This window comes from Nannospalax galili, unplaced genomic scaffold (assembly GCF_000622305.1).
Source record: "Nannospalax galili isolate Female #2095 unplaced genomic scaffold, S.galili_v1.0 scaffold1368, whole genome shotgun sequence".
In the NCBI taxonomy this organism is placed as follows: domain Eukaryota; kingdom Metazoa; phylum Chordata; class Mammalia; order Rodentia; family Spalacidae; genus Nannospalax; species Nannospalax galili.
Window position 1 is genome coordinate 436,820 of NW_008358007.1, and position 20,597 is coordinate 457,416.

General features: G+C 44.9%; 1 long non-coding RNA gene and 1 other non-coding gene across 2 annotated transcripts in view; both read right to left on the bottom strand.

Moving 5' to 3' along the window:
• Window positions 1-20,597, bottom strand: part of LOC103752349 — a 79,797-nt gene that overhangs the window by 24,698 nt on the left and 34,502 nt on the right. The gene's annotated exons all lie outside the window — the stretch shown is intronic.
• LOC115068116 lies at window positions 12,482-12,613 on the bottom strand. The gene has a single exon (XR_003847491.1). It is a non-coding gene; the product is annotated as a small nucleolar RNA SNORA40 (small nucleolar RNA).

Consider the following 20,597-nt stretch of genomic DNA (forward strand, 5'->3'; position numbering starts at 1 on the left):
GTTAGGGCTACAGTTAAGTGTAGGATGGGGCTGGGGAGATGGTGCTTGCAGCTAAGCCTGATGACCAGATTTAGATCCCTGGGACACACATGGTGGGAAGGAGAGAACTGATTCACACATGTTGCCTGTGGCATGCTCGCAACTCCCCCCCCCAACACAATCACCCATGTGTTAAATAAATAGATGTAAAAATTAATAAATATCGGATGGGCCACAGAATTAGTGGAGAACTCACTATGTGGATCCCACTTGAACAGAGGCCTCTAAGAAGGAACGGAGGGATCGATTTGCCAGACTTAGCAAACAGAAATACAGGACACCCTGTTAAATTTGAATTTCAGGTAAACAACAAATGAATATGCTATTGAAACCATGCTTACATTAAAATATTATTCAGTACATTGCCATCCAAACCAAACCAGCATCTTTCCAACCATGAAGAAGGATGTCAGTATAGGCACACCACATGTTCCACCCATCCCACACCCAGGTATTCATCCAACAAAGATGGAAACACAGACTTATACATGAATATTCATATGAACTCTATACATAATAGAAAAAGCTAGCGGGAATTCAAATGGCCATTAACAGAGATGGATAAATAGGTTGTGGTGTGGCCATACAGAGGAACACTATCCAGTCATGAAAAGGAACGGATGACTGACACTTGAATTGCGCAGGGGCAGTGAGGGAGGTGCAGATAGGGGAGGGGAGGTGTCCATAGGGGAGGGGGTAATTACCATCATATTATATTCTGTGAAAATCGTCCTTCCATGACATGTCACCAGATATAGGCAGTGTCCAGGTACACTCAATCTAAATTCCCATGTCACTGAAACAGTTTGTAAGGATCAAATTGTGTGCATGTGTGTATGTGTGTTTGTATGTGTGAACATGCATGTGAAAGCCAGAAGTTGAGGCCAGGTGCCTTCCCTGATCACTCTCCATCTAAGTTTTTGAGAGAGGGTCTCTCACTGAGCCTGGAGCTCAACCATTAGGCTAGGCTGGATGGTCAGTGAGATCAAGGGACCCGCTTGTCTTGGCCTCCCAGTGCTTGGGTTACAGATGTGCACTGCAGTGCCTTGCTTTGTACATGGCTGCTGGGGATCTGAACTTGGATGCCTACGTTTGCAAAGCAGGCACTTCGCTGACCGAGCCATCTCCCCAGTTCCCAGGGATCAAATTTTAAACATCAGTAATGGAATGTCACAAAATGGCGGCACCGGAGGGTCACAGAGAACACTGGGCCCAGGCAGAGGCTGTGAGTGAGATTTGCCAAACAGCCTTGAAGCTGGGGATTAGTCTTTCTTCTATCTGGAACCTGGCGAGTGCAAAAACAGCGACCACATTGTGCTCTTTCCCAGGAAAATCACGGAGTTGCCTGGCTACCCGGCAATGTATATATGGCTTGGCAGCTCGCCTGGCTTCGTAGCTGGGAGGAAAATTCCAGGGTGGGATTCAAACTGAGTTTCCAGTGACAAATGGGCTAGAAGGTTTAACCCCTTCTTTCTGGGGCGGGAGGTGGGGGTGGGAATGGGAGGGAGGTTGCAAGCCCAGGTAATACACAGGCCAGGTGTTAGATACCTGAGGGGTTTCTGAGTCTTTCTCTACAGAGTGGGCTGAATGGGGTCTGGACAGGATCTGCAGAGTCCACAAGATTCATAACTAAACTTAGCATTTCTAGAACTTAACTTTCAGAATAAAGGCTTCATAGACCTATCCTGGCTCTAGTTTTGTAGTTTGGGGGTTCTACTTTAAATCCTCAGTGCAAGGTTTATTTTTATTTATTACTATTGTGTGTGTATGTGTGTGTATGTGAGTGTGTCAGTGTGTACATGTGAAAGTGTATGTGTATGTATATGTGACTGTGTGTCTGTAAGTTAGTGTGTGAATCTATATGTGTTTGTGTGAATGTATGTGCAATTATGTGTGTGTGTCAGTGTGTATGTGTGAAAGTGTGTGTGCATGTGTATGTGACTGTGTGTGTCTGAGTCAGTGTGTAAGTATATCTATATGAGTGTGTGTCAATGTATGTGTGATTATGTATGTGTGTGAGTGTGTGTGTGTGTGTGACACCATGTGTATAGAGAACAGAGGACAGCTTTGTAGAGTTGCTCTCCGTGTTGACCTTAGTTCTAGGGAGGGAAGTCAGGTCTTCAGGCTTACACATAAGCACCGTACCCTAAGCCATCTCACAGCCCTGGTGTGAAGTTCTTGTCTGTAAAGTAAGAGTGATCAGACTTGTCTCAGTTGGGTTGGATTGATTGTTCAACACATGGGCTCCACCTCACAGCATGAGGGCATGTAAAACCTCATCTTGTCTTCAGTTTGGCCTGCTTATCGTTTAGCCTGTGCCCCCCGTCACCCCCTGCTGATTACCTGTAGGACATGGCCTTGGCTTCTCCAGGCTAATATTCAATGAGCAGTTCAGCAGTCCTGCTGCCCGGTGCCCTTCATCTTGCTCTGCCTTTTGATCATCCTGAGATAACCCCTACATTTGTATCATCTTGTGCTCAGTTGAAGGATGGCTTCTTTTCAGCCTGCTGGGCTCAGAGTCAAGGCCATCTCCTCCAAGTTGTCCTCTGACTCCACATGCTGTGGCATGCAGGCACCCACCCCCCAAACGAAATAAATAATAAATAAATATGTTAACTAAAATAAAACAGCTCCCGTACTCCTCTGAAAATGAACTTGTACATGTTGAGAGGCACGTGAGGAGCCTCCTTTCCCTAACTCCTTCCTTTTGCGTCCTCTACTCTTATTTTAACACTTTCTATTTTACTTGGGGAACCAGACCACACCCTGCCCCCAACTCTTAACTCTTACAACTTAGGTAGAGATGGCATCCCTTTCTAATCAGGAATGAAGAATGGTCCAGGTCTGGCCAATCAGCATCTCAGGAACTGACCCAACAAAGGGCCTGGAACACAGATGGAACTATTGGACTAGCAGCACTGTTTCCACTGGGGCGATCTTGCTGGTGGCACCCACTCCTGGAGACACTGGTAGCCATCTTTGCCTCCTTGATAGGAGGCTCTTAGACAGAATTAGTTCAGATTAGAGGTCAACAGTTCCCAGAGTCTGAGACAGAAAGATCACACCTTAATAATACCACTTGAAACTCTGTATCCATTTGTATTAAAGCTCTTTGAACTTTACAGATACCGAACTGATACATTCTCATTTGTTCTGTTGAAGCCAATTGAGTTTATTTTTCTTTGATTGATACTTGAAACAAACATTAGAAATAAAATCTTTAATTGGGCTCTTGCACCATTCTGATTTGAAATATCAAGTCATCCTTGGCTCTTCCCTCTGCTTTTCCCCCATCCCGAGTCCACGGCCTGTGTAGATAAATGTCTGTCTCAAATGCATCTCTTCTCTTCCATGCTTTCTAATCTTGTGTATCTGCTACCTTTTCACAGTGACACATGTCCATAAGTTACATGACTGATCAGTACGCACCCCCGCAACCAATTCTTTACTGTTCTCTCTTGATAAACTCTTACTATCCTTTCATCTCAAGGACTGCTTCCAGGTTTATCAGTCCTATTTAGAGGCATTTCTTCTGTTGACACTACAAGGAAACTCTGATTCCTAAAATAAACACACACACACACACACACACACACACAGACACTACTCACACACATTCACACTCACATGCATACACACCACTCACAGATACATATACTTACATACACACACCACACATACACATATACATTCACACACACCACACACACTCATGCACACTTAGATATACACATTTACACTCACATACCATACACACTCATACACATACCACACAGATATACCACACACACATACCACACACACACTCAAACACACTCATATACTATATACTACTCACACATGTACTCACACACACACTGAGACACACACATACACCACACACACACACATACACACACACACACACCTAAATTGATTACTGAAACTAAAAAACCCAGAGACAGTGGCTTCAGTGTAGCTGGGTGTGGGATCCCCAGAAACCCATTGGAGACCTGCCACTGTCTGTCTCTAGGCTCCAATTTTCCTAGCAGGAATTATTTCCAACACATCCAATGAAACTCCCAGGGCTGCCCCTCATTGGCCCACAATGGGTCATATGTCCCATCCCTGAGCCAGTTGCATGACCTCTGCAAATCTGGGAAGAGAGGTCACAGACATCCTAAGGAGGGCTGGGAGGAAGAGGCTCTCCAAAACCCAAGGGATTTTATTGGTAAAAGAGTGAACACTGGGGGCCAGTTTGATGCCTTGATCAATAGCTAAAGATGCCTGCTACCAAGCCTGACTACCTGAGTTTGGTCCCCTGTACCTACAAGGTAAGAAAAGAGAGCCCTCTCTCACAAGTTGTCCTTTGACCTCCACAGGCACCCTGTGGGACACATGCACCCAGACACATATACACAAAATAAATAAATGTAATAATTTTGTTTTATTTCTTGAGAATGGGTCTTCCAATAGCCCCAGCTGGTCTGGAACTTGCTATGCAGCGCAATCTGGCCTCATACTCACAGAGATTCTCCTGCCTCTGCCTTCTGAGTGCTGGGATTAAAGGCGTGCACCACCATGCTCGGCATGTGTGTTTTAAAATAATCTCTCACATGCATGCAATGCATGCTGACCACTCTCACCTGTCTACCATACCCCATCCCCACAAATGTCTTTCACGTTCATGTTTATTCTATTTGTTTTGTGGCTCATGGAGATTAACCACAGCTATCTGTATGCAGTGGGTTTGGAGCTGTCCGTTGGAGCCTGGTGGGCTAAAGACAGTGATTTCCCCTCCCCTAGAATCTATCCATAACTGACAGTTCAACAATCAAGGTTAGGGCCCCATGATCCCTTCCCCCTTCCTTGACTGATTGTTGACTGAGCTGGTCTTATGTGGGTCCAGTACAGATAAATACAGTTGCCAAGAGTTAATGATTGCAACGGTTGTGTCCAGTCTAAGCAGTGGAATTTGCAGCCCTTCACCCTATCTTTCTTCACCCTTTGCGTTCTTACACATCTCCCACTTCTCTTCTGAAACGTTCCCTGATCCTTAGAAGGGGTGGTGTATGTGTCTACTTTAGTGCTGGTTCCACAACCATTGCCTCTTTTCTGCATCTTGGGCGACCACGTGTGTCTACCTTCACAGCTGCTCGTTGTAAAGAGGCTTCTCTGACTCACACTAGGAGCCCCTACTATGTTTGGGCAGAGGCATAGGTATTTAGAATCCAGTTGATTTTAGTTTTCTTTGCAAAAACTCTCACAGTTCCTGGTTTGGGGAGACCACTTCTCTTCCACCTGGATTCCCATCACAGGTAGCTTCATATTCGATTCGTGGCTAGGGCCATGGTGATGTACGAACCCAATGCAGAACAGCACCTAAGTGTTTTCTTCTAGGGACGAGGGAAGCCTTTGCCAGGCAGATGGATGACCTGAGGATGTTACGGTCTGACCTCGTGGGGAAACCTTGTGTGACATTGCCCTGCCAGCATACAGACTCAAGCGGAGGAGAGACAGCTGCTGGCTGTTTTCCATCACCCGAGGACAGCTACACCCCTCTCCTGCTTGGGAGCCAGTTCCGTAGCCAAGAAATTCTCCCCCTCTTTGCCTAAACTAGTTTGAGTACTCTGTCATCCTCAGTCCTCTGAGCCAAGCAGGGGCCCCTGCCTGTCCTTCCATGCAGGGTGAGGTTAGAAGAGAAATCAATGGGAGCCTCTTTATTCCGGAACCAGGAGAGCCTCATATGACCACTTGGAGGGAGTGACATACATACGTGTGACGCATTTCACACGTACAGAACAAATTGATTTGAATGCACGAATTGCTGCCATTCGAGACAACATTTATGAAGGGACATGATTATGTAGTGATGGCATGCTGGATGAGAGAGCTGTTGAAATGGATTGAGTCTTGGAGACAAAGTACAGCAGGTGGTGGCTAATGGTGGTATCTGCAGTTACATGGCCCCACTATGATTTCAGCCCCCATTATGATTCCAGTCCCCATGCATAAGTTACTTGCAGTGGGGGCCTAAAGCAAATTACAGAACTTCTCTTAGTCTCTTCATCTGTGAAATGAGGATGATTCTTAATGCACAGGACCTTTGAGGACGGTGTTGAGGCTTGAGCTGGAGAGTCTAGGCAAAGTATACAAAAGTACACCATGTGTTAGGTAAACCCAAATAAGTACGGGCTGTGACTAGCCTCCCACTTGCTGAGTGTTTCGTAGAAAGAGGCAGGCAGAAAATATTTGCTGTGCCACCAAAAATATGAGAGCGAAGAGGGAAAACACGATGGGTTTGAATTGAGCTGATAGGAACATTTCACTATCTGGATACCCGAGAGCGCCTTGCTTTGCTCAGAATAGCTACTATGAATCCCACACCATATGCTGCCTTCTTCTGCCAAATACTTAGTGGGTTTCTTCTGAGGTAGTTCCTTCCCTGGCTCTCATTTCATAAGGCTCAGCAAAGCTGAGGCCCCAGCTGAATCTAGGAATGGGCTGGTCACTGATCCAGGCAAGGTCATGAGCTCAGTCCTACATGGGCCTTTTGTTGAAACTGTTGACTTAAAACTACTTTTCTTCCTTGGGTTTGAAAATTCTCGCATGTGGGGTTCAAGGGGACAATCGGATGGTTGGGGGTAAAAAGTTTATTAGAAGAATTAATGCCATGGAAAGACAGATAACAAACAGCATGGGGGGTGGGCTCTGAGGGGAGTTCAGTCCTCAGTTTCACAGACAGCATGGCAGGAGCCTGAAAAAGAGGAATCAGGATGGAGAGGAACAGTTGGGGTGCCTTCTCCTAGCTCTCAGGAACAGGAGCATGGGAGGTTCACGGCCAAAGCCCACAGTCAGGCTCTCTGATTCCCAGGCAAAAAGGCAGGGAAGGTGCTGGAGAACAGGATGTGTGGCCACTGATACCCCTGTTCATGGAAACTCACCTCCCTGGGGAGAAATATGGACACCTGAAAGTCTATTAGGTAGAGACTCAGACAGTGCTCTCAGTAGGATGTCTGTGGAAGGGGCGGGGCCGCTGCCTGTACTGTAGCCTGAGTTGCAGTATGCACAGGGTTCTAAAAGAGTTGTGCCTTCCTTCCCTCTCGTTACTGTGATAAAACACCCTCACAAAAGCAACTTAGGGGAGAAAAGGCTTGCTTTAATTCACAGTTCCAGGTAATAGTCCATCATGGTGAGAAGTCAGCATGGGCAGGAACTTGAGGCACATTGCATCCACAGTCAAGAGCAGAGAATCTTTCACCCCTTCTTACAGTCCAGGACCCAAACTCAGGGAATGTGGCAGCCCATAGTGGGCCGAGTCTTCCCACACAGCAATGAACTTAATCAAAACAATCTCCCACAGGAGTGCCAAAGGTCAGCCTGATCCAAACCATCCCTTGCTGGAATGCCCTCTCCCTGTGAGTCTAGACTGTGTCAAATTGACAGTTCATACCAACCATCACATGTTGTAAAGCCTGTACCTACCAGGGGTCACCCCATTTCAGGGTGGGGAGATCCTGTCTGAGAACGAGGTCAGCTGGAAATAAAGCAAACAGAGGGCAATATGGCCTTGGAGTCTAGCTCTGTGTGTAGAGTGCTTGCCTGCCCCACAGGAAGCTCTGGGCTCCACTCCCAGAGCTGTATAAGCTGGGCAAGGTGGCACACACCTGTAATCCCAGCACCTGGGAGGTGGAGGCAGGACAATCAAGAGTTCAAGGTCATCCTCAGCTACATAGTGAGTTTGAAGTTAGCATGGGCTATATGAGATCCTATTTCAATAAAAATAAACAGAAGCATTTAAGCACAGGCTTTGAATACTTGTAGCCAGGAGGCCCTCAATCAGTAATCCCCTCTCCCTCACCCATAACTGGACCCATTTGAACTCAGGTAAGGCCAGGTTCTCTCCCTTGCAACTAAGAGTCAAATATATTCTGTCTTCCTGTTGTGGACCGTCCTTAGGGCACAACCACCAGACCCATGTTAGTCAGAGCAGCTGTGACTCCAAGAGACCCTCAAGATAGGGGCCTGTTGACAGTCCCTCAAAGGAAGAGGGGCTGGGAAAGGACATTAGCTGGCCTCACCTGAGACCCTGGCCCCTCCCTCCTGCACCTAGTTGTTGAACTTCTGACCCAGGTGCCTGTGGTCTCAGGGGCTCTGGGCCGGGTGCTAGAGTACACAGAGGGAAGGCTAACTGAAGGGGGGCTCATATCTCTGCAGATATGGGGAAGCTGTTGCCTGTACTGGGGGAGACTTTCTGTTGATACAGCTGTCTGGGGGGGGGTTACCTATGTTCCTGTAAATAACCCCCTAACAATGCACCTGCAAGTAAACCCAATAAACTCATTCGTTTGCCAAGCTGGACTTAAGTGAAATTGAACTGCACTTTGGTCTCTAGTTGGTGCCCATTTGGGGAGAGTGGGTGTTAGTTCATATCTCCCCAGAAGACCACACAACACCTCTACATCCCTTAATTTCATGAGAGAGAGAGAGAGAGAGAGAGAGAGACAGAGAGAGAGAGAGAGAGACAGAGACAGAGACAGAGGGAAGGAGAAACAGAGTGGGAGGGAGGGAGAGACAGAGAGGGAGAGAAAGAGACATAAACAGAGAAGCAGAAAGAGAAGGGAGAGGGAGAGACAGAGATAGAGCCAAAAAGGGACAGAGACAGAGAGACAGAGACAAAGACAGACAGACAAAGGGAAGGAGAGAGAACAGAGAGAAAGAGGGAGGGAGGAAAACAGACACACAGAGATTTTCTCTCTAGTCAGTTCTTAGGGCTGTTTGGTTGGATCTAGGGACTTAGTTCATACAATAGCTAATTAAGAGGAGGACAGCATTAAACTTGCATTCATTTTGCACATCCACGGGGGTTTCAACAGAGTGTGAGTCCAAGGCAGAGTGCCTCTACACATTTCTAAGCACCGTAAGTTTGAGAAGGAACCAGGAGACACATGAGTGTCTGTGCTAGGGGGGAGTCAACTCCAGGCTGTTGCAAAGAGATATACGAGGCTGTCTGTTGGGCTGGGGGAAGATAAGGGGGCCTTCAGTGCTTACTCAGGTTCAGGGAAGCCCCAGTCACCTGGCTCTGGTGATCAAGGCTTTGTCTCAGCCTTGGTGTGTGGGGAGGTCAACCTCCTCCCCAAAGACTCTTCATAGCTGCACGTAGGACAGGCAGGCCAGACGGCCCTTCCCACAAGGCCATGCTCCTCAGGCAGTTTATCCTGAAATAGTCAACACACCAAGGAGGCATGGCAACTTATTTTGAGATGGTGTGCTCTTAAGCTCTATCACTTTCCCACTAAAATCTCTTTCTCTTTCCCAGGTGTTTTCCGTGTAATTTCCCCATCACTATTTTTCAGTTCACAAAGGACCCCTTTCAACATTATAGAAAAATTTCTGTTAATCAGTAAGCAGAAAAATCATCATAAACACAAAAACAGGTTGGTGAGATGGCTCAGCGGGTTAAAGTACTTGTAGCCAAGATTGACCCTTTGAGGATCACAGGATCCACATGGTGGAAAAAAAAGAGCTGAGTGCCTCAAGTTGTCTTCTGGTCTCCAGATTCATGTTAAGTTACTTGAGCACCTGCCGTCCCCAAATAAATTGTAAAATATTATTTTTAAATAAATTTAAAATGCTAAATTAAACCCCTGAAAATCTGATAACACACATGCTTGTGAGGGTGTGTTCACCACTTACTGTGTTACACATTGCTTTAACTCCTCTGAAGGTAATTTGGTTTTGGGTATCAGAGAAGACTTTGTGAAAGGGAAAATTTCAAGATAAAGGAAGAAAATGATCCTTCCTAAGTTAGCACTGCTCCAATTGTTTTCTGCACTGTCCAATATGACGACCCCTAACTTGTGGAATATATGGAGGGCGAGTTGACTCAGTGGGTAAAAGAGCTTGCTGCCAAGCCCTGATGACATGAGTTTGATTCCTACGACCCACATGAGGGAAGGAAAGAACCGACTCCTGCAAGTACTCCTCTGACTTCCACAAGAACATCGTGCCACTTGTGTATACACACACGCACACACACACAGAGAGATAAATGAATATACGTAATAAAAAATTTAAATTTAAATAGGTGTGTGGGATTAGTGGCTTACAGAAGGACAACATCCTGGTTCCTACTCAAGGTATGGTCCTGGTTCCCAAAGGGAAGCCCTGGGCTTTCAATGTGGCAGTTAGATGTGTAGGACAGCACCTTCATTAGTTTTAATTAAAAACTAACTGTGTATTATAAGCACTCCATACTTAATACAATATTCCATTGGAATTGGCTCTCAGGGGCACTAAGGTAGGAAGGCTCCAGATGCAGGTAGGAAGGTTGGGTTGGAGGAACATGGCAATTGCCTATTGATTCAGATGGTATGTGAGAAGTTTCTGGCATGGCAAGCAGTTTTGCCCACTGACAATACTGCCAGCCCAGTAGGACGATACATTATAATCTCTAATATAATGATCTCATTGTAGGCTGTCCATCACTGGAGAATCCACAAAGCCATCCCCATTTCAGTTTATGCAGTATAATAAGTAAGTTTACCTCAAACGTCAGTAGGGTTACCTCAAATGTCAGTAGGGTTACCTCGAATGTAGTAAGGTTACCTTGAATGTCAGTAGGGTTAACCTCAAATGTCAGTAGGGTTACCTCGAATGTCAGTAGGGTTACCTCGAATGTCAGTAGGGTTACCTCTAATGTCAGTAGGGTTACCTCGAATGTCAGTAGGGTTACCTCGAATGTAGTAAGGTTACCTCTAATGTCAGTAGGGTTACCTCGAATGTCAGTAGGGTTACCTCGAATGTAGTAAGGTTACCTCTAATGTCAGTAGGGTTACCTCGAATGTCAGTAGGGTTTCCTCTAATGTCAGTACAGTTACCTCTGTTAGTACAGTCCTGCTAATGTTTGTTGGCATAGATACCTCCTAAAGTTAGTAGCTCTCAAGAACTCAGTGTTCTTCCATGGATATTTTGTTTTAAATTATTTATTTATTTATTTTTCACAGCTTTTCATACAAGTATACATTGTATATTGTGCATATTTCTCTACCATGTTGCCCCTCTGTCCCCTAGTTTTACTAGGAATTTCCTGTCACATGTGATTTTATATTTCTATATACTATCTAGGATCCACATGAGAGAAAACATATGTGTCTTTCTGAGCCTGGCCATATGCAGATCCTAGCTTTTAATGTGTGTGTGTGTATATATATATATATGTGTGTGTGTATATTACATTATACACATATACATATATATACACTTCTGTATATATGTGCACATGCAGGTGTGACATGGATATAGGTTATGGGCTTAGAAAGGATCCTGGGAGAATGGAAATAGAGAGGCTGAGGAAGTGGGGGAGGGCAGTAGGGTGTGTGGGGTGTGAGAGGAGAAAAGAGGCTGAGGGGGTACAGAGAGGATGGGGAGGGGAGGGAAAGGGAGAAAATTGACACAAGCAAGTTTTCTTTGAAAAACACCATGATAAGACTAATATTTTATATGTTAACTAAAGACTAAATTAAAAGAATATGATTATCTTGGCCAGGTGTTGTGGCACTTAGTAGGCAGAGGCAGAGGCAGGCAGATCTCTGTGAGACTGAGACCAGCCTGGTCTACATAGCAAGTTCCAGGACAGCTGGGGCCGCAAGGGGACCCTGTCTCAAAAAGCCAAACAACAGCAACAAAAAGTAGGATTATCTGGAGTTGGGTCAATTTTCCTGAAAATGATGTAATTTCAATTATCTTTATGGATGAAATGAATTCCATTACATACCTATCACATTTTCTCTATCCAATCCTCTTAGTTCCATAACTTAGTTATTGTGAACAGTGTTGCACTAAACACTGGTGTGCAAGTATCTCTCTGGTCTGTTGAGACTGCTTTGATAAATATCCAGAGTAGGAGAGCTGGGTCATGTGGATGATCCACAGCTCGAGTCCTAAGAAAGCAACCAATGACAGGACCATAGAGAGGCCAGGCCTGAAGACTACCTCCAGTTCCACCAGCTTGGGAACACCAGACTACTGCAACCTGCCAATACACCTGCTAAATCATCCATACACCCATTCAGCCATCTACCCATCCATTCATTCACCCACCCATCCATTCATTCATCCACCCACCCACCCATCCATCCACCCACCCATCTATGCATCCATTCATCTATCCACCCATCCATCCACCCACCCACCCATCCATCCACGCATCCATCCAACCATCCATCCATCCATCCACCCACCCACCCATCCACTCACCTGCCTACCCATCCATTAATGCATGCATGCATCCATCCTAAAGCTCAGTGTGGTGCCAAACACCTGAAAGTCTCAACATTTGGCAGGAAGTGGCAGGAGGACTGAGAGTTTCAGACCAGCCTGGATTACACAGCAAGAATACTGTCTCAAAACATCCCAAACCATCAGCACCACAAGAAAGACAAAGGAAAGGAAGAGGGCCAGTGAGGTGGTGTCTTATAAGCACCAAAACTCATGCTGAACAATGAGTTCTGGGTTGCAAAACAAGATTTATTTTTATAACCATCTTTTATGTCTTTGTACACCAACAACCCACACAAGCACTATCAAACGATACTCTTGAAGAGAGTGCAGTTTGGGCCTCAGAGGCACCAAATGATTTTTGCATAGCAAGATGCAGATTAGGAAGGTTCCAGATTCAGGTAGGTAGGTTGGGTTGGGAGAATATGGCCATTGTCTATTGACTCAGATAGTGTGTAAGAAGTTTCTGGCATGACAACACTGACCATCTCACTGGCCCAATAGGATAATATATTATAATCTATAATATAATGATCTTATTTTAGGCTGTCCATCTCTTACTGGAGAGTCCACAACCCCATCTCTGTTTTACTTTACGACATGTAGGCACAACTGATTGGCAGTGAATTAAATATTGTGGTAAGTACACTTATGGAGTATACCACCTTCCAGCCAGAACTAATGGAAGTCATTCTCCTACATATCCAACTGCCACACTATGAAGCCTGGGCTTCACCTTGGGCACAATAACCATACAGTGAATATGAACCGGCATGCTTTCCTTCCAAACCTGGGCTCAAACCTGGGCTCTGTGTTCTCACAGGAGGACAAATGGCCTCTTCATTTTATGATTCCATTCCTCCTCATGGGGGGAAAAAATCTCTGAAAGTATCACACTAAAAGGGTCATTCCAAGAATACCTTGTAAAAATACTTTGTAAAACTGGGGTGGTGGCACACACCTTTAATTCCAGCACTCTGAGGCAGAGGCGGCAGATCTCTGTGAGTTCAAGCCCAGCCTGGTCTACATAGTGAGTTCCAGGTCAGCTGGGGCTACAGCAAGACCCTGTCTCAAAACAAACAAACAAACACTTTGTAAAAATGTAGGTTGCTTGCCACACAAGACTGAAGACTTGAGTTCAATCCTCAGAACCCACAGTCTCAGGAAAGAACTGACTCCACAAAGTTGTCCTCTGACTCTATGCATGCTTGAACACACACACACACACACACACACACACACACACACACACACAATTTAATTAAATTAAAAAAAAATTTAATGTAGGTCCTGTACCTGTCTTTGATGACTGTTACTTCTAGAATGAGACAGTGCTCAATGAGGTTAAAGAAAGAAAGATATCAAAAAGACATAGCACTTGCTCAAGTTTAAGTTCCAGGCCAGCAACATGGCTCAGAGGACAAAGGTATTTGCTGCACACGTCCAGTGACCTGAGTTTGATTCTTGCGATCCACATAAATTTGGAAGGAGAAAACTGAGTCCAAAAAGTTGTCCTCTGGCCCCCACATGCGCACCTCCTCCATAATAATATATAAATAAGTTTCAAAAGTAAGTTACCCACAAATTATAAATTATTATTATGTTTATTGTACATTATCAAGTATGTGATACAGTAATCATGTGTAATAAGATATGATAATCTTGCACATAAGAGATAAAATAGCAGCTAGGCATACAGCTTAGTGGTGAGGAACTTGCCTAGCATGCATAAGGTCCTGGGTTCAATTCTTAGTACTGCAAAATACATTTATAATATAGAATGATAATATATTTTTGCTATACTTAAAAACTTTGTGTGTGTGTGTGTCTGTGTGTGTGTATGTATGTGTGTATGTGTGTGGGTTCAAACATACCAACCCTTGTGTGGTGGTCAGAGAACAAGTTTTGGGAATTGGATTCACTGGATCCACCATTTGGGTTCAAGGGATCGAACTCAGATCATCAGGTTTGGAGGCAAGCGCCTTTCCCTGCTCAGCCATCGCGCTGCCCCTCCCATACATTCCTTGTTACTTGACATATTTATGGTGGGGTCTCAGAAGCAAATGTGAGTAATTTTCATTCCTTCCTACTTTCTACCTTGCAAACTCTATACTTGAGGCTTCTTGAGCCTTTCAAAACAGAGCAATCTGGGGGGCATTTGGAAGCTTTTCCTAGCCCAAGTGCACTGTGCTTGCTGGTGATGTGAGGGTGAGGAGAGGTGAGCGTGTGGAGAGGTGCTGGGTCCCTCTGGAAGGTATTTGGGAGGACCATGGGAAAGGGCGTCTCTCTGGAAAAAGAACTCAGTTCCACCATCTGCTGCTCTTCCCCACCCCTCGGAGGGTGTACAAGCCTGGGGGCTACCAGGATCTTGATTCAAAGGTCGGAACTCAGTGACCTTCAGACCTCTGATTGATTTGGGAGCCTCCAGCCCTCTGGCCCACTCGGCCCTCCTGGGACATCCTGGGCAGCCACTCCAGACTCAGGGACGCCAGGGGCCTCTTTTCCTTAATCCCTCCAGCTGCTGGCTAGAGGCCCCAGGAAGGGCCAGGAAGAAGGCTCATTTCCCTGATCTCAGCAGTGGGGCGTATGGCTGAGTCCTCTGCCCCCCACCCAAGGGCAAGAGGGTTTAGGGAGTGCTGATGGGTTAGGAAGGAGAAGAAAGTTTTAAGATTTCAATATTGTTAAAAAACAAACAAGCAATCAATTGTTGAAACTCAGTAAGAAAAACGTTGTTGACCTTGGTAATGAAATTGAAAATTTGTGGATTTTTTTTTTTATTCATTTTGTATTAGGGGGGTAGAATCATGTAGAGGTCAGAGGCTGACTTGCAGGAGTCAGTTCTCTCCTCCCACCTTGGGGAGAATTCTGGGTCCTAGGGACCAAACCCAAGCCTTTAGGCTTGGTGGCAGGTACTTTTACCATCTTGCCAGCCCTGGGTTCTTCAGTTGGCGGGGACTGGGGTACATAGATACAGCTTAACTATAAACAAAGCAAGGGGGGTAGTTTACAGGCAAGGACTGGGTTCAGGTCTGTGGAGGGAGCTGCTTTCTCTCCAATTTGACTGAGCAGGATTCTTGTTGAACACAGGGCAGTGGTCAGACATCGCCCCAGGGGTTAGTGAGGAATGAGGGATGTGGTCAGATTTGCCAGATGCAGGCTAGTGACTTCTTGGTAAAATAAGATTTGACTCGCAAGTGCACCGATACATCTAGGGGAAGCTTCAGGAATCCGGCGAAAGTCTGACAAAACCAAGGATTTTGGTCAATGTCCTGAGAACTGTTCCTGGTATTCAGAAAGGGGATTGGTAGGTACAGGTATGGCCTCAGCTCTCATCCTCTGAGGCAGGTGACCCTCAAAGTTTGCCTCTGATTGTAGTAGACAGGATGGAATGAAACTGGGACCTCCCTCCTCCTCACTCCCTATCTCTTCAAAGGCTTCAGACTCGTGCCCCCTCAGAGGGTTCCACTCTTTCCCCAAGCAAACTGAAGGGCGCAAACAAAGGCTCCCAAACCCCAGTTCCAGTGGAAAACTCTCAGGTGCCATATTATGGAATAGTGGCTAGTGGGTCCTCTCTGGAAGCCCCCATCCCTCCTCTCCACCAGAAGAATCCAGAGGCCTGCCTGCAGATGGTCAGGTGCAGACTCTAAATCAAACTCTGTCAGACACCAGCAAGGGAGCATTTACTCACTGAACAAGTATTCCACAGGCCTGCGGCCAGGCATAGCTTACATTCAGGGATCAGGGCACACAGCAAGACAAGCTCCTCCCTGCTGGGTGTGGTGGTATATGGACTTGCGATTGATCCCAGCACTTGGGAGGCTGAGGTGTAAGAGGACTTATGAGTTCATGGCCAGCCCAGGCTACATAGCTTCAGGCAACTTAGTGAGACCCTGACTCAATGCCCTGACACCACCATAGAAAAAAAATATGTTATTTCCTAGAGGGAATGGGGAAGGAAACCAGACACTGGCAAACAGAGTCAAGGGAATTTTAAAAGTGAATAGGGGGCTGAGGGTGTAGCTGGATTGGCAGAGCACCCACCTAGCATGCACACAGCCCTGGGTTCAATTCCTAGTATTGAAAACTAAATTAAGTGGGGTTAGCCAATGACATGCTTGGATGTGACATCAGGGCAGAAAAGTGAAAACAGATAAATAGAATCACACCAAATATTAAACTTGTTTAAGGTTGCAATGACCGACAGAATAAAAAAGCAATATAGGGGGCTGTCAAGATGGCTCAGTGAGTAAAGGGGCTTGCCACCAAGGCTGAAGACCTGAGTTCAATTCCTGGGACCCACATGGTAGGACTCTAGCAAACCGACTCTAGCAAACTGCCCTTTGCCTTCTGTTGCATGCACACACAAATGCACACTGTACACCTATGCACGTGCAAGCATCTGCATACACACAAACACATATACACACACTAAATGAATGTAAAAAATTAAATGGCAATCTATGAAATGGGAAAAAGTATCTGATAGAGGGCTCATGTTTAAATATACAAGGAACTCTAACAATGAAACAATGAAAAAAAATCAAATCACCTGATTTAAAATAAAAAAGAGATCAAATCACCATTTCTCCAGAGACATAAAAATGGCCAACAAGTACATGAAAAGACGTTTGACATCGTTAATCATTAGAGAAATGCAAACTGAAACCACAGTGAGGTGTCATCTCACATCCATTAGGGTGACCATCACAGAGTTAGCGAGATGGCTCCGCGGGGTAAAGGTGCTGCTGCCTGAACATCAAGTCAGTCCCCGGGACCCACATGGTAGAAGGGCAGAAGCCACACCTGCAAGTTGTCCTCTGACTTCCACACACGCACACATACATGCACGCGCAATAAATAAACAAATAAATGTAAAAATAAAAAAGGCTACAGGAACACTGTAAGCTGTAATAATGGTCCCTGGAAACTGCTGTCCTGTGTTCTAGATCCATAAATTTGACTGTCCCGGTGACCTGATGTAATTGGAATCATATGGCATTTGTGTTTTTGGTGTCTGGCTTTTTGCTGCTTAGCATGATGTCCTAGAGCTTCATGTGTTGGAATTTCCTTCCTTTTTGTGACTGAATGGTATTCCACTGTATGGGCATGCCACATTGTATCTATTCATACAACCATGGACTTTTGGGTATCTTGTGCCTCTTGATTAGCATGTCTCATAAGCCTATTGATTAGCATATTTATTATGTCTACGAACCTCTTTACTAGCGTACCTAATACATCTCTGACCACAGGTATAAGCATTTCTTCAAGATTCTGCCTTCAGTTCTTTTCGGTCAGTCCCCAGAGTGGAATTGTTGGATACACACCACAGAGAGTGTATTTTGCAAGTTTCTCTTGCCCAAGCATAGTGCTTGGCATTCAGGAAACACTGAACTGTTCTAGAAAATGGTCTAGGAAGACTTACTTTCTTGACCTGTGCTAAGAACTCTATTTACGCCTGCCTCCATTAATAAAGTTAATTAATAAGGAGCTATGGAGGTTGATTCCTGACATCAACCTCGAGCCTCCATCCACACATGTACACCCACCCATTAGCACGCACATGCATGCATACATACAGATATGGAAAATGAAACAAATTAAAAATTATATTTGATAGAGGGCTGAGGGAGTCATCAGAGGTTCCCAGTTTGCCCACCTTGTGTGCCAGGTGGTTGATTGGCACAGCCTTTGTGGTCTCATTTGAAAGGATGTTTAAATAGGAATGGTTAGTAATTGTTGGGCAAGTTTCTCTAGGAGCTGGAAGAGGGTGAAGCACATGCTTGCTCGTTTGCTGAGCCAGCAGATGTGTCCTTGGTTTGGATGACAGCTGTGGGAGATGAGAGGGCTAGAGGCAGAGGGCAGGAAGAGCTGAGTTAACCCAGCCCAGATTTAATCCTCTGCAGTTGCTCTGGCTTTGAGCAACCTACGTCATCTGGGGTGTTCTAGCCTCTAGTTCTTTCTTTTTAAGAGCATTTCTTTAAAAAGTCTTCTTGTGATAAAAGGAATATGGACTTCTTGTGGTTACAGTAGAAATCACAAGAAAAAAAATATCAAAGAGGGAAAAAATTATCTACGAGCAGACGAAGCAGAGATGAACTAGAAACATTTGGGAGTCTTTTCATCCATTTTATCCCCATGAAAATAAAGTTATTAAAAAATGAAAATTGGAGGACATTTTTCATGTCTTTCACCAGTTTTCAATAGAATGCTTGTTGTATGTAAAGTTTTGTTTTAGGTTCAAGGGTACCACAAAGGAAACAGAAAATCCCCTGCCTTTGCTACCCCCACCTTCGCCCACCCCATATAACATTAATTACCTCATTAACCTGGCTTCTAATATGATCAGGCATTCTTTTAGAGACACCACCTCTAAGAGCAGCTTAAAGTTCATGACATGGATTCGCCATTCAGCATGTCCTCTTTTTTGTTGTTATTGTTAAAAGTAAAAACTACTAGAATAAAAAATCTGCCTTCTCATAAAATTTTATTACATTTTAAAGCTATTATTTTTTATGAGTTGGGGGGTGGCACATGTGGAGGTCACAGGACAACTTTCAGGAGTTACTTCTCTGGTTCCACATGTAGATCTGGGAGACCAAACTCCAGTCGTTGGCATGGTGGCAAGTCCTTTTTACCTGCTGAGAAATCTCACCAGTTCTTGAATGAGAATCTTTATATAAAATTGTTTTGTGGCATCTGTTTCCTGTCTTATGGAAATTTACTAAGACTTGACAAATTTAGTCAATGGGAATAAATAATTGGAGATTCTTGAAATTAAGAGATTAAGTTAATGACCTCCATAAATCAGACAGTACAGGGATAATCTGTGTGCATGTATGTGTGGGGGGGTACTTGCATACATGTGTATGTATGTGTGTGGAGGACAGTGCTCAGCCTTGGATGTCATTCCTCAGGGGCTATCTGCCTTGGTTTTTTTGGGGGGGGCAGGATCAGGGTCTCTGGAACTTGCCAATTTGTGTAGGCTGGCTGGTGAGGGAGCCCCTGGGGGTCCCCCTGTTTCTACCAGCCCAGGACTGGAGGTTACAAGTGTTTACCATGCCCAGCATCTTTACATGGGTGTTGGGATGGATCTCAGGCCCTCAGGCCTAAAAGGCAAGCACTTTACTGACTGAGCTATCTTCCTAGTCTGGGATAACTAATTTTTTTTTAACAAGCACATAGTTTTAAATTTATTTCATTGTTTTCAATATTTTTATTGGATTTTTGTGCATTTCATATAATACATCTAAATCGTATTTAGACCCTCTTCCCTATTTGCACACTCCCCATAGCCCATCCACACAATTTCATGCATTCTCTCATATATGTTAAGGCCAATGAAGTCAAGTTTAGATGTCCCTCAGTCTGAGTTCATCCATGGGAGCCTGTTCAGCCTATCTAGTGTCACTTTCTTAAAGAAGATGGACTTTCCCTCACCCAGCAGTGAGCAGTTGCCAACAGTTCCTCCACTAAGGTTGGGACCTGCTGCCCATTTCCCAAATTCTATGCTGGGTTTTTGTCTGACTGAGTTTGCATGGGTTTTGTGCATGCTGACACCATTGCTCTAAGTTCATATGAGCAAGTTCCCAGAGGCCTGGAAGACTCTGCTTCCTTATGATCATGCACTACCCCTAGCTCTTACAATCTTTCCACCCCCTTTTTTGCATTGTCCCCTAAGTCCTGGGTGAGTAAGGTTTAATATAAGGAGACACTCTGAAGTCTCTTACTCTCTACACTGTGGCTAGTTGTGGCTTTCTGTGTTAACCACACTCTGTTGCATGATGAAGCTATGCTGGTGAGAGTTGGGAGATGCAGTGATATTCTCTCTACCCTCCCTGTTCCACTATGTTCCATGAGCCTTAGGTGTAGAGGTTCCACTGTAGATGTGTCACTTAGGGCTGGGCATCTCTCAAACACATATTCTCTGTGTGTGACCAATTGTGGATCTCTGTAATAGTCTCCAGTTGTTGCATAATTTCTTGCATTTAAAAAATATTTTTTTGGTGTCTCTTGTCACCCAGACTAGACTCAAATTTTCTACACAGTCAAAGATGACCTCGAACTTCTGATCCTCCTGCCTCCACATTCTTAGTGCTTGAATTCTGGGTGTGCACTACACTTGGTTTATATGGTGCTGGAGACTAGACTAAACCCAGGGCCTTGTGCGTGCTAGGCAAGCACTCTACCAATTGAGCTACCCTCTCGGCACCAGGATAATTATCTTTAAGGCTTAGAATTTTTCCTTTCATCTATCTATCTATCTATCTATCTATCTATCTATCTATCATCTATCTATC